The 12,733-nt window shown below is 32.3% G+C and overlaps 1 protein-coding gene and 2 long non-coding RNA genes across 3 annotated transcripts in view; 2 read left to right on the forward strand and 1 right to left on the reverse strand.

Annotated features, from left to right (window-relative positions):
- Window positions 1-12,733, forward strand: part of LOC149476193 (uncharacterized) — a 177,295-nt gene that overhangs the window by 157,242 nt on the left and 7,320 nt on the right. The gene's annotated exons all lie outside the window — the stretch shown is intronic.
- Window positions 1-12,733, reverse strand: part of LOC149476200 (uncharacterized) — a 125,519-nt gene that overhangs the window by 11,486 nt on the left and 101,300 nt on the right. The window lies entirely within an intron of this gene.
- On the forward strand, window positions 1,516-2,249 carry LOC149476201 (uncharacterized). The gene is made up of 2 exons (XR_016317855.1): window positions 1,516-1,761; window positions 2,065-2,249. It is a non-coding gene; the product is annotated as an uncharacterized LOC149476201 (long non-coding RNA).

Raw genomic sequence — 12,733 nt, forward strand, 5'->3', positions numbered from 1 at the left:
TGATTATGACAATCGATCCGTCTTTGTTTGTACATGTAAAAAGTGTAAGAACATCAAAAGAACTCTGGGAAAAATTACAACAGTTATTCGATGACAACGGTTTTTCAAGAAGGATAAATCTGTTACGGAATCTAATTTCGATAAGACTGGAAAACTGCAGTTCAATGACGTCCTATGTGACTCAAATAATTGACACGGCTCAAAAATTAAGTGGCACAGGTTTTGAAATAAATGACCAGTGGACAGGCTCATTGTTATTAGCAGGATTACCAGAGCGGTTTTCACCGATGATCATGGCAATAGAGCATTCAGGCATTAACATAACGGCTGATTCTATAAAGTCGAAATTGTTAGACATGGAGTCAACCATAGAGGAACATGATGAAGTTGGCGGAGCATTCGCAGCTCGTTCGAAGTACATGAAAAATAAAATGGCGTCAAGAAAAAATGTCAATGTTGGTAACATTGTCGATCCGTCAAAATCAAACGTCAAGGTGAAGACAGTGACATGTCTTACGTAGTAATTGTATACTCTTTGGTGACATGTTACCGATGTAAACAAAAAGGACACTATCGAAATCAATGTACAAATAACGAAAACGCGTCGAACTCCAAAGAAAAACCCCGAATGCAGTCTAATGCTTTTAGTGCTGTGTTCCTAAGCGGGAATTTCAATAAAAATGCATGGTATATTGACTCTGGAGCCAGTGTACACTGTACACCTTACGGCAAATGAAAGTTGGGTTATGAATGCGTCTTATGATCAGAAACAGGAAATTATCGTTGCAAACAGTGAAAAGTTGTCAGTTTTATGTTCTGGCGATGTGAAGATTACAATTACAACTGGGGGTTCAGCATATTTATGTTATTGTACACTTATCAATATAACATTGTTAGATATAGTGGGGGTGTTAAAAATAATATCTAATATGTTATATGTGAACTCCTTACTGTACTGGCTGGTTTGGTGATATAGGTATATATATATGTTTCAAATAATAAAACATGTCAGTTCTGTTCTGCACTTCATTCTGTTGTTTTATTATATTTATCGATTAAAAAGGTCAACTAAAAGTAACAAATAATAGGTAATATTAATTATTAAATATTACAGCGACAAAGGCTATACAATAATTTGTATAAGCATATTCATCAGCTGTAATAAACTATAATAAAAATGAATTTCAAAACTGAAATAGCATCTTGAAAAACTATAGTGGAGCCAATTTAATAGGCAACATTTGACGTCTATCAATTTTATCTTCATAGGGTGGTAACCTGCATAAAAACATCGATTAAAGTGAATTAATCGATACGGACTTGAAACATTTGTCAATCGAACTTGAAACACATGTCAATAATTTATGATAATTTTTATTCCCAAGTAATCAATGCATTCGATTCTAGATGTCTGATTTCGATTTTTAGAGTAACGTCTCTGGTATTTAAAAAGAAAAAAGGTTTATTGACACAAAATTGTAGCGACGTCAGTTCTTTAAATCAGAAATTGTTTATTATGTTTAGAATCACAGAACAGTAAAGTAGATAGAAGTGTGATGTGGGCGTGGCCCACGTGTCACTAGTAAGGTAAGATCACCTAACTTGCTCTCAGTTGTGCGCAGAAAAATATTCGAGTCGGTTGTCAGCTGTCAAACCTTTTTTCCATATTTATTCATTAATTAGGACGTGTTGTTCGGTATTAGAGTGCAAAAATGATAGCAGACGAAATAATATCAGCAATGGAGGCATTTCATACCATCGGTAAGTCTTATTTTTATTTATTTTAATTATATTTTATGTTATAACTTCGCTTGTCGTAATTTGTCAAAATTGTATACAAATATCTAGTCAAAATGAACCTTAATCCTTAAGAAATTAGTACTATTATAGATTGAACAGCAAACAAGACTTTCTGGAATATTATTGCAATAAACAAACGAATGTCGCTTTAGTGATGCTTGTGGCGCATATCGACAGTATCGATACTTTAGAAAAGACAAACATTATAAATATTAAATTTTATTTTATTTTTTCTTAGCTTTCATTTGTCCAATTTATTTATAGATTTCCCAAAGAGGCTAATTTAAAAGAGAAATGGATAAATGCAACGTGACGAGTTAACTGGATGCCGAACAGCACTAAGCGGTCTAACAAAGGCCACCGATACAGCAAACCTACGGCAGTTCCAAGATTTAAAATAATGCATATTTTCTGTTTGTATTTTGTAAATATAGATTAATACTATTCTATTCCGTTTTTTATTTAATAATCTCTTATATATAAAATTCTCGTGTCACAATGTTAGTCTGCATACTCCTCCGAAACGGGTGGACCGATTCTCATGAAATTTTCCGTGCATATCGGGTAAGTCTGAGAATCGGCCAACATCTATTTTTCATATGTACCACGGGCGAAGCCGGGGCGGACCGCTAGTAATAATATAAAAAGACGTACTTAGTAGTAATAAACATACTCCAAAATGTGACACATTATACTATACTCATATAAAAGAAAGAAAAGAAAAATACACAAAAAATATTTATTTGTGAATTATCGATAACAAGGCTGACATCCCTCAGGGCATAGCATCAGATAAATATCAAGTTAATGTCATTAATGTTGAGTGACACAAATTTCAACCTTATCTCTATGTGTTGAGGTTCAAAGTTATATTTATCGAAAACTAACGCCCTCTGTTGTGGAGTAGCTGAATGTTTTCGAATTTGGAATTTCTGTGCAATGAGAAACAAAACAGCTAATATACCTAGGGATGTTATACTAAAATAAACCGTAACATGGCGCGTTAGGGTACATATTGAAATGCTGAATTTATAACCTAAGTCAGTTTTTACTCAAATTAAGCTGTCCAACCAAAGGCATAGTTTACTTGTAGTGTACTGTATAACTATCGGTTTAAATGTGTGGGTTTGGCGACACTGGTTTTCATACTAATTATGACATTATCGCACTTCTATATGTTTTTACTGTTCTGTGTTTAGAATGGTTTATCAGTAAAATCAAATCCTAAAATTACTTATATCGGTCATTATTATAATAAATATGTAATCGTAATTGAAAAAAGTTAAGCAAATGTGCAGTTCTAACAAAACGAAATATCATGTTATTCTATGTTGTCGTTACTAGGTTACGTTGTTGAATTTTGTTGAACTGTCAAATGTTGCCTATTAAAATGGCTCTACTATACAGGCCACAAACTTAACCAAACGTCGCGTCAGTAGAAGCTGATTATTATAATACGATCCATGTCTATTTGTTACATTTTCACACTTGAATTTATATATTCGGTTAGGAACCTATGATATATTTGGTTAGTTAGACAATACAGAAAAGCATTGGGGAACAAAAACAACAAAAATGATGATGAAAATACTTTATTGTACACCATAAACATAATTAAAAATTTATACTTATGCTAAGTTTAGCCTATATATTATTAGATATCGGCTTTGCGAAAATGCGGTCGTAATTTTAATTAAAATGTTTTTCTCCACCAGCTCTTACACTATATAAGACAAAACAGTTTTTTGTGACCAGTATAAAAAAATTTTTTTTTTCACGTTCGAAAGGGTTTGATTCTTAATTCGTGTTAATAATATTTAATTTTTAAAAGGTGAGTCAGTATTTTATCGTAAATAACAACCTAATTTTTGTTCAGCGTTTTTGGTGGTATAGAGTAACAAACGTGTATATTTTCGACAAACATACAGTACTTATTTTTTAATATAAATTCACTATTCGATTCACTAATTAAAATTGATCGAAGATTAACAAAAAACGAACCTTCCGCTATAAAAATATTATTTAAGACCAAAAAATATTACAAGGGTTTCTCAATTTTTATCATAAGTTATTTATAATAATCACTTAATTAGCAAAAATCTTATCTTTAATTATCACGAAATTAACGTAATTTTTTGCACATATCTGTTTAGGGGACAAAATGGCGATTTATGTAGAGATAAGAAACCGACAAACATTAACTCCAAGAAAGTTATTTGCCGAAAAACTTGATTGGCCGCGTCTGAATATGTTAGATCTATGGTTCTCAAAGTGTAGTCTCATTAACACTCGACTTTATCCAACAATGTGCTTAATATCAATTTATTGAAGTGAAACTTCTTTATCGGGGTTGGAAAAAAATGTAGCGTAACATTTTTTCGTTACGCGTGACATTTCTCCGTTACGCGCCATCTTTTTCTTATCCCTACCACGCGTGATTCGACGTATTTCTGTAAAATTGCATATAGTAAATTATTTTTTGAAAAATAAGGTCATAAAGAAGTTTCACTTCTTACGTGTGTACACTAGTACACGCACACATTTTTTTATTGGGATATCAAACCGTAAATCGGTAAGAAATATTGAAAGAAAACATACTCTAGATCAGGTGAATCTATATAGGATTTGAATTTAGTTTTTAATTATTTTGTTTGTTTTTAAGAAGTAAATTTCGCAGAGAATAGATTTCTATCATCATCAGCAGCCCATATACGTTCCCACTGCTGGGACACGGGCCTCCTATGAGGGTACAGGCCATCATCCACCACGCTGGCCAAATGCGGGTTGGCGGATGTTTCATGTCGTCGAAGAGAAGATTTCTATAATTTATTTTAAATCATTTACAGGTATATAACGAAACGTTTATGAATACGTAACTAAAAAATTGTATGTATGTGCAAGTTTTTAGTACCTAATTATTCAACGTAGACGACAATTATAACAAACTAGCGGTCCGCCCCGGCTTCGCCCGTGGTACATATGTACGTTTTTCTACATAAGAATTAAGAACCATCCTCGTACTTCAAGGAATATAATAAAAAAAAATATATCGAAATCGGTCCACCCGTTCACACGTGATGCCGAGACAACGCGAAACGGGTTTCATTTATATATATGTATAATATAGATATGAAGACCTTAATATACAGTAGTAATAAATAAATCATTTAATTTAATTTCAACCATGCTTTAATATAATATTATTCTTAAGAAAAAATATATATTATGAAGAAAATTAAGGATATTCCAAAAGCTTAAACATTTGAGAACCGCATGCCGTTCGCAAAAGGATTGCGAACTATTCGAATCACTTCACTTTTCACCTCTAACTTATGTGATATAGTATTTTAGCTCCGAATGCCTAAATAATTGTTCTTTAATTGCTAAAATCGTGGTATTCGAGCCTTATTTTATTTTAAAATAATGGGCAGGTGAAAACCACAGGAGATATTTATTTATTTAACACTTGATTGTGCAAGAAAACAAGTACATAAAGGTAACAATATTACATTAAATAAAAGTGGGCTTATCACTGTGCAGTCATCTCTGCCAGGCAACAACGGGGAGAATGGTAAAGAATGCAAATATGTTGTAAAAATAATTTAATTGAGTAGAAGTAATTAACTAAACACTCTATCTATTAAAAAAAGACAGGAAAGCGACTTCGTTTTATACTATGTCACTACATCACTAAGTAGGTTAACATGTTTGACTTTTATTATAATTATGGTGCAGTGGTCATTAACACTATTTATATAATAACATAGGATACGAATTCAATCCATTACTGACAAACTATATTTAAAACAAGAAAAAGGTACATAGATAACCTAAAAAGTATTGCGTTCTTTTTGTCTTAATTGAAACGGAAAAGAAAGCAAAAGATTCTTATAAAAACGTAATTAAGCTAGAACCCTTTGATCTAAATCAGATAGTATTTGACGCAGGCAATCGGTAATATATATTTAATTGTAACGCCCAGCCACCGCCCTTTGTAAATTTGTGAGAACAGAGAGTGGTGTGGAGTCGCGGTTGTGAAAGTTAGTTGTGAATTTATTTGGATAATACAATAATCATGACTTTGCACGAGGTTAATACAAAAACATACATGCTAACTTATTAGTTGTTTAATCTACACTAATATTATAAAGCTGAAGTTTGTTTGTTTGAATGCGCTAATCTCGGGAACTACTGGTCCGATTTGAAAAATACGGTTTTAGGTAGCCCATTAATTTAGGAAGGCTATATATCATCTCGATAAGACCAATCACCAACCGCGGAGCAAAGCTAGTAATATCTAAGTTGAATATAAAATATGACGGTAGGTTAAGAAAAATATGGATGAGCTTAATTAGGGGCATATTCGTTTTATCGTATTCTTTTTATCCTTAGACTGAATTTGAATTGAAAATATGCCATGTTTCGGCCATAACAAATTTTTACATATTTGTGCAGCTAATCAAAAATAGTTCAATTTTGACGGTTCATCTCAATCAACTTTGTAAAAACGAAGTTTTTAATCAATTGGTACTATATTTTTACAACCACAAAGACTCCACATATTTCCCTGTTCTTTTAGTAAATTAGTTCATTCCCACGTTCCCAGTGCACAGTAAGGGCCTAAGTAGTAATTATTTATCTTTTATCATGCGCTTTTATTTTACATACTTATTTGCATTTCTATGATAAAATGTTTCTAATCGTTAATGTTATCAAAACTACTGATTACTAAAAGTTTAGTTCAAACTTAATTCTCTAACACTCAAAACAATACACTTTACACGTTTTATAAAATTTCCTTTTTTCGAAGATGGATATTCCAAAGATTTTGATGTGTTTATCGGTATATTACTTCAAACGAACAGAGCTAGAGGAAGAGCATTCTTTCGTTATCTTTTAGTGTAAACGAAAACTCGTATTCAGTGTTGTTCAGTATTAGAACAATGCATAAAATGTATGCCTGTTTACACTACACGAATTAGAATGATTATTTTTCCGACCCAAATATCGACCAATAGAATTGCACCATTCGACGTCACGTGGTACAACCTACATGGTATTATACTGATAATTTTTTGAAAATTTTCTCTGGTCGTTGATGTCAAACTGACAGGTTCAATTCAATTGTGAAATTATTATTGGCCGACATTTGGGACGGAAAATTAATATCCCGAATACCACACGAGCTTCAAAATTATCTGGCATTTCCCTCAAGGTTCCCTGCAAACAAATAAAGTCGTCAAGTTTTTCAGGAAAAATCACTCGCGCTTCGCGCTTGTGATTTTTTAACCTTGACTAAAAACTTGACTCCTTCATTTGTTTGCAACGAACCTATCGGAAAATACCCGATAATTTTGAAGCTCTTGTGGTACTATAAGTGATTATTCGCTATAGTTTATTTAAATGCACCGTTCGTTAATTAAAATTTATTAATATAAATAAAATAGCATGTGGGCCGAGCACACGTGTCACAAGTGCAACTTCTTTGGCAAGATTCAAAGATACCAAAATCGTCGCCTTACTCCATGACGTGATGGTATTGGCATGACGAAATCTTAAAATTTTACTCTCAACGCGCCTTATGAAGTTTAACGCTCTTTTTTTGGATTAGGGTTGTCACTTAAAAATAAAACTGAGTTTCTAGCTACATTTATTAAATCAATTTATATTATTTTATCGCTAAAATACAATCGAAGACTTAAAATAAATTTAAATTACATTAATTATATTTAATTCCCACCGAACTCTCGTTGGATAGTTCCGAAGGTATTGAAGTATTTGGAATACCATAGAGCACCTGGAAATAACTCGAATTGTTGTAAAGGGTTAGGTATTTGAACGTTTTTAAATTTCATTACAGACTAATTTAATTACAAATTGTTTGTTTGTTTTGTTTGATTGTGGATTTTATATCCGAGTGGATAAACTAAAATAAAAACTGACAAAATAGAGCTTTTGTCTCTCAGAAATAATATATTATTAGGGAACGTGTTTAAAATCGGTTATGTTTATAATATAATTATAGTCCATTGAAATTTTACATTTTTTAGGCCTGACCTTGCGTTTTTTAGAGGACGCAATTTTATTTTTTGATGTGTAGGGGGGTCAGTGTTAAGCTAAAACCAAGTTTGTGGGGTCGCCACCCTTGTCCCATGGTCGCCATCTTGAAAATAGCGGTTGAAATGGTTTTAACGATATATCTCTTAAATCTATTATTACCAACTTTACGTTATCTCCAATCTTCCAAGCAAACACATAGCACCCGCGTCAATTCAAAATAGAAGCACATATAGAAATTAGATAAATCCATTCGTATGTCGGTCAGTGTGTTGTCAAAGTAACATTGACATGGGTACACGAGATAAGGATGTGACGGGGTGGAGTGGACTTGCGACTTTGCGACTGTGGCTGCGACTAAAAGTCGCAAGTGTTGGGGTAAGGTGTTAAATGGCAGTTTTGGCGTATTATGTTTTGCGCTGATTTAAAGAGGTTAGAGGAGGTATATTGTGAGGTCTCTGTTAATCAGTTCTTCGTCGAATTGACCAAGTTTTAAATAAATTCATCAACGACAAGTGTGAAGTGGCACTCCAGCTATGTATGTAGTTTATCTGTAACAAACAGAGAAATATATTATCAGATAGAATAGTTTTCTTATAGATTTACTTGCTAAAATTTGTAACATTCGTAAAACTATACATGGAGGCAAATAATTTAATAATTGTTGAATTAGTAAAATTATTATCTAGACATAGTACCCAATGCAAATATTTAGGCTAATAATAAAAAAACATCAATTGCATTTTAAAATGATACACAATTATAAATCGTCTTATTCATATAAGACTGGTTACATAGTGCAAGATGGAATTCAATCAGCGTTTACCAAATAAAATTATTTTTGTGACAAAAAAGTCGCAAGTTTGCACAACCCTTTAAAATCACAAGACGTATCTCCACGTGTTTACCCTTGTAAGTAATTCAGCGGCAGAGCATGCCTATTACCGTTCCTTTTTTGTGATAACAATATATATATTTGCTTGTCGCCCGACTTTGTTTAGTTTTCTTTTTATTTATAAATAATATGGGAAATATTATGTAAAATTACAATTATTATAACTAATAACACATTTGGTAACAATCTATACTAATATCATAAAGCTGAAGAGTTTTTTTGTTTGTTTGAACATGCTAATCTCAGGAACTACTGGTCCGATTTGAAAAATTATTTCGATGTTAGATAGCCCATTTATCGAGGAAGGCTATAGGATACATATCATCACGCTAAGACCAACAGGAGTGGAGCACTGTGGGCAAAACCGCAGGGCACAGCTATTAGAGTAAAGTAGGTTCTAAGTTCTAACTTTGCACATAAATTTTAACAGACTAATCTATTAATTATGGTTATATTTTTTTTAATTGGATGCTGGAGCTTTTTAAACACATTTTATATACATTTGACCCAGGTTCCAATTTAATCGTATTTAAAACATTTTTTTGTTTAGATTTATAAATGTTCAATTTTATTTTATTCATAAACCATTGTCGAGATACAATTATTTTGCATAAATTAGAATTGTTCATTTGTGAAGTAGCTCTTAAGATATCTGAAATAATTTAACAATACTAATTAAAAAAAAATATCGGTTACTAGATGTAATTTAACGTAAACGTGCGATTTCCTGCGACTATAAGTCGCATGACTACAACCGTATCTTGTAATTCGGAAGGACCGGTGTTATGAAGTTATATTGTTTTATACATATACTAGCGGTCCGCCCCGGCTTCGCCCGTGGTACATATGAAAAATAGATGTTGGCCGATTCTCAGACTTACCCGATATGCACAGAAAATTTCATGAGAATCGGTCCACCCGTTTCGGAGGAGTATGCAGACTAACATTGTGACACGAGAATTTTATATATAAGAAAATATTGATTGTCATGCTGTTCCTTGTTTTTGATTAGGAAGATGTATGGGTGTTGATAAAATTGACGGGTATAGCCTGTATTTTAACATAGCTACTTAGTGAGTTGTTCCAACTTCGTATGTAAGATTTATAATATTATCTATATTTATTTTAACGTAAATAAGAGTACTGTTTGTTGATTTGTTTGTATATTACTACATAGTATAAATAAAATCCTTGTCTGTATGTATGTTTAGCACATGTTTAAAAATACACAACGGATTTTGATGCAGTTTTTTTAATAGGTAGAGCTAGAGTGATTCGAGAGGAAGGTTTTTAGTATATACTAGCGGTCCACCCCGGCTTCGCCCGTGGTACATATTTCGCAATAAAAGGTAGCCTATGTTCTTTCTCAGGGTCTAAAGATTGTCTGTGCCAAATTTCATCAAAATCGGTCCAGTAGTTTATGCGTGAAAACCATACATACATACAAACTTTTCCTCTTTATAATATTAGTATAGATTTATTATACTTATACATATATGTATTTATTAAGTTATAGACAAAGTTGGCGAAGCTGCGGGCATTAAGCTAGTTAGGTTATAATAATTACTGTTTGAAAGGTACATACATAGAGCAATAATTAGAAATATAAAAAAGTATATGATAGAATAGAAAAAAAATAGATTTACACCTTATTACAGAGTAAACCAATGATACATCACTAGTTAAGAACAATAAATAAATAAACAAAGATTTATGAAGATATCGACACAATTTCTCAAACTATAACTGCGCGAATAATAAAAATGAAGGCTTAATCGAAAAACAATACAATGGCAGAGAAAAAATATCCACAAAAACAGGAGTTATAACAATAAAAATCAACATCGTTAAAATTCGATCGGACGAAAAAAATATACATTGTTTGTAAGGTTTTAGTCGAGAGTGTTGTCAGCGCTGCCAACATTAATGTGTTGACCTTCTAGAAAGATCTTATGGCATTTTTTTTGTGTGAGTGATGGTTTTAATAAATAATAGTTGATTATAAATATAATTTTAAACTTATTGTCGTCTAGTAATGTCGAAAAATACAAGTAGGTACGAGTATCTACCAGCTACTGTCCTATAGGTAATGTTATTTTCGGTCTACGTCACAAACCAGAAAAAGAGTGTGTGTGCCGAGCACACGTGTCGATAAGTGAGAGAGAGAAGTGATACTTTGCCGTGACATGACGGTATCGCCATGACGCGACATTGAAATTTTACTCTCAACGCGCCTAAAGAAGTTTCACTTAAAAAACCTTTATCACCTGGGAAGAAAATTTTACCTTCTATTGGAATGTTTAAAATCGGTCCAGTAATTTCAGAACTTTTTGGTACAACTAGCTTTCCGCCCGCGGCTTCGCCCGCTTTGTCTAAAACATAATAAATTATATACTAAAACCTTCCTCTTGAATCACTCTGTCTATTAAAAAAACCGCATCAAATCCGTTGCGTAGTTTTAAAGATTTAAGCCATACATAGAGACATAGGGACAGGGAAAGCGACTTTGTTTTATACTATGTAGTGATAGTGAAGAAACAAAAATCCTCTGTACAATATTAGTTCACATAAATGCTATAAATTATTAAACCAAAGGATAATTCTAAGAAAAACCCGTTTCTCTGATTATTTTATTGTATTCAATAATGAGTCTTTTCATGTTTAATCGTGTGTGAAAGGGACAGGACATCCGTCCATATGATTTAGTTTAAGGCGTTTTCACACCGCACTTGATTTTAACAACAGTCCTGGATTCGATCTTTGAACGGAGTCAATGGGTTCGATCCTTGGTAAAACCATAGATATCTACTATAATAATATTATGTAAAACGGAAAAGTCAAGGTTCATTTACTGGATTAAAAAAAAATATGTGCATGTACTAGTGTACACACGTAAGAAGTGAAACTTCTTTATGACCTTATTTAAAAAAAATAATTTACTATATGCAACTTTACAGAAATACGTCGAATCACGCGTGGTAGGGATAAAAACAAGATGGCGCGTAACGGAAAAATGTCACGCGTAACGAAAAAATGTTACACTAAATTTTTTTCCAACCCCGATAAAGAAGTTTCACTTCAATAATTAATTTGTCATACAGATGTGAAATGCTTTGCGTACAAACCATTTGACGTCAGATACATCAAATTTTTTATATAAAAAAAAGCAATTTTGCTTTCCACAAATCTGTTAGTGATAAAAAGTGCGTAACGTAACGTAAAATTTTACACTATTGTTTCTGAAATTGTTGACTGACCGGTTGGCATGGTTGGTAGTGGCCCTGCCTTCCAAGCCAGAGGTCGTGGGTTCGATTCCTACCTGGGGCAAATATTTGTGTGATGAACATAGATGTTTGCTCTGTGTCTGGGTGATAATTATCTATATAAGTATTTATTGAAAATTATATATGTATGTTTATCAGCCATCTGGTTTCCATAACACAAGCGAAAGCTTAGTATGGGATCAGATCGTGCCGTGTGTGAAAATTGTCCTGAAACCATGCATACGAAAAAGAATCTAGATATCTATAAAATCTTATGAATATAGGTACTGAAATAATTTTGGGAATGTGTTGATGGAAGTAGTTAATAAAATAGATGCAGATTTCATTTCATAAATATACCTACTATATTATATACTTTAAAAATATTGCGTTTTTTTTACTTTATTTAATGTAATCACTTTTTTCATTTCGCATGTTCCGTGTGAACAGGCCCTTATTACTATTTATAACGTGTGCAATAAAGCTGCGTCTGCGATGCATTAGTTATATCAAAATACATTTTAATATTTCGTTTAAATGATAATTTAATTACATCTTAGTTCCAGGAAATTATTGAAAGGACTGCTTTTTTGTCGTTCTTTGAAAAATAATAATACAGTTTACAAAAAGTAAATCACACATAAAGTCATAAAATTATTATAAAATAATAAAAATAAAAAGTTCAATTATTGTATTTTGATGTGTATTGAACATTATA

Source organism: Colias philodice, chromosome 28, assembly GCF_061535455.1.
Source record: "Colias philodice isolate Cphi_HAF_F1 chromosome 28, ilColPhil1 Martin Lab GWU primary, whole genome shotgun sequence".
Taxonomy (NCBI): domain Eukaryota; kingdom Metazoa; phylum Arthropoda; class Insecta; order Lepidoptera; family Pieridae; genus Colias; species Colias philodice.